The following is a 2,758-nucleotide window of genomic DNA, read 5'->3' as shown; positions in this document are numbered from 1 at the left end:
TTTTGATCAATAAAGTGAATCATTTCTATCTATTTCTAGATCTTGTTATTTCTTGGGTTTATTTCTGTTATCATATATTTCTGGGTTAGATCCATATCATGTAAGGGACCACAAGTAGTTAGTAATAATGTAATGGGTTAACCATCTTATTTATTACTATGGCCCATCCCATTATTACATTATTACCTTGGGTACCTCCCTTTGTACCCCATATTATCCCCACTAGGTATATAACACCCAATAACACAGAAAACTCTCCCAGTTGTCATTAGTTCGAATGTCTTGCCCAGATATTGGTCTCTACTCTGAAAGAATGCCTCAAGCCCAACCAATGAAGAAGGGACTCAACTCCAAGTATGTCATTGCCATTTCTCTTTGAAATAATACCCAGTAGAGATACAACTCCTTCAGCAAAGGTACACGACTACCCCAACAAGCATAGGGTATTCAACCAGTTAGATAATCTTTGAGTTTTAAGAGAGCCATAAGCCAACATCAAGAAGTAACCGGTTTCCTGAGGCATCACGTGAATCCATATTTTTCACACTCTCAGCAACAAGTTCATGTCCAGCGCCTTCAGCTACAACTATAACCATGTGTCCATTTTCCTTCAAGCATTTTTCAACAAATTCATAAAGGCCACCTTCACCTTCAAGGTAAAATGGTGATTCTGGGATTAGACAACAATCCACATCCCAACTTGCAAGTGTGGCATACATGGCAATGTACCCACTGTAGCGACCCATGAGCTTGACAAGGCCTATGCCATTCTTAACACTCTATGCTTCTACATGTGCTGCATTTATAGCCCGTTGGGCTTCCTTGCAATATCGTTGTCAATAGTTTTGGGGATTCCCGCAACTGCAACTTTCAAACCACGCTTCCAGATTTCCTCATAAATAACAACTGCTCCTCTTTGGGTTCCATCCCCTCCAATTATATAAACTTGATTAATGCCACGGTCTTGAATGTTGTCAACTATTTTTGATGTCTCATGACCACCCCTTGAAGTGCCAAGAATAGTGCCTCCACGTTTGTGAATATCATTCACAGTCTTTGGTGTTAATGGAATGGTATTGCGAGCATAAAACCCTTTGTATCCTCCCTCAATCCCGATGATCTCTTGAACTCCATACATATTATATAATCCACATACAATTTCTCGTATGATAGTATTCAGCCCCGGACATAATCCACCACATGTTACCACACAAGCACGCACTTCATCCATTCTCGAGGACCTGCCCGACGAAAGTGAACTCCTCTTGGGTTGTTCAATCGCACAACATTATCCTTTGCAACTAAATCATCAGGATTGACAAAGTATTGCATGACAGATGAATAAGCAGGATTATCCTGCAAAGGGTTTGGATTTTAGTTTTTCTAGGCGTAATAGTTAAGAATATGTGTTTTCGGTTACAGATTTGAATACAAAAAAAAATATTAGAGTATGTACACATCATTGCTTGACAAATTATTCAATAAAATGCATCTCTTTAGAACCTTGTCATACACATTTGGATCCAATAGGAGTCCTCGTTCGTGAAAGACGCCCATGGCTTCCTCCAAGCATTAGGTTCATTATAAACTATACATTTTCTGAGTTTCAATTAGTTAGAGTTGAGGATAAACAGTACAAAATGCAATGGCATTGACATGGTAATGGAGTTTGATTTTGGGATGTTAATGTTTTCCTCTTTGTATCTAGAGGAATTTGGTAATTGGTCTCATTCATACTCTAAAATATACTCATATAATATGGAGTCCATTGCATTGCACAAAACATATTTCTCTTTTCTCTTAGTAGATTTTAATACATTAAAGTTGTCAAATGTGAACAACAATAGATTTGTATGTTAGAATCACATACAATATACAATACTATTATCTTAAAGCATGTAGCACTAGCCATTCTATATACATCAATTGGATAGTATACATCTAACAATAGTGTCAATATGGAGTCGATTGAGACAGCTAGGCATCCACTTTGAAAACTAATCTAACATTGTTGATGGAATTTCTAGAGGACACCTAGTATAATAATGTGATTAAAATGGTAAGCTAATGTTTATGTGAATGCTCAAAATATTTAAGATGGATTTAGGATGGTTGTTTAGGGATATCTAAAGATATTTGAGGGTGACTAGCAGTGCGTGGTAGCACTTTCTTAGATAGCAATGGGAGAGGATTTAGTAGACCCACGGTTATCATCTCAATATTAGAAATAGTTGTTTACAAGTATAACAAAAGGAAAACTTGCATCTATCATTATGCAAAACATGTGTGAGCTGAGTAAGAATTGACAAGGCCCTAAGTTGTGCTAATAAGTCTTACATATCATACAGATATTTGAACAATTCAAAATGGTGAGGACGCGAAGAAATCAAGGTCAAGGAGGATCATCACAAGGACCTCCTACAAATGACCCATTACCTTCACCGGAGTTGACTCTCATCTTGCGTTCCCTAGAAGCAATTAATGAGACCTTAAAAGGGAACCAAACAAATGAAGTGGAAGTGGAGCACCCTCCATCAGGGTTAGGAAATCTCGAGGGATCAAGAAACTCTGATAGAGGACCTCCAATAGAAGACATTACTAGGGAGATCCAAAAGATTAAGCTCCCATATTTTTCTGTAGGTCGTGCCAGCGAACGTGCAGAAGCCTGGTTAGAAGGAATGAGAATGTGCTTCGCACTAAGGGATTATAATTCCAATTAAAAAGCCAAAATAGCAATATTCCAACTCAGAGATAGTGC

The 2,758-nt window shown here is 37.9% G+C and overlaps 1 pseudogene; it reads right to left on the bottom strand.

The window, feature by feature from the left end:
* Window positions 1–447: 447 nt before the first annotated feature.
* On the bottom strand, window positions 448–1,374 carry LOC149149510 (ATP-dependent 6-phosphofructokinase 6 pseudogene; annotated as a pseudogene).
* Window positions 1,375–2,758: the final 1,384 nt, after the last annotated feature.

This window comes from Pinus tabuliformis, chromosome 9 (assembly GCF_031772625.1).
Source record: "Pinus tabuliformis cultivar Carrire ecotype Pingquan chromosome 9, CPIR1, whole genome shotgun sequence".
Taxonomy (NCBI): domain Eukaryota; kingdom Viridiplantae; phylum Streptophyta; class Pinopsida; order Pinales; family Pinaceae; genus Pinus; species Pinus tabuliformis.
The sequence above is the reverse complement of the archived record's forward strand: the minus strand, read 5'-3'. Positions and strand labels throughout refer to the sequence as shown.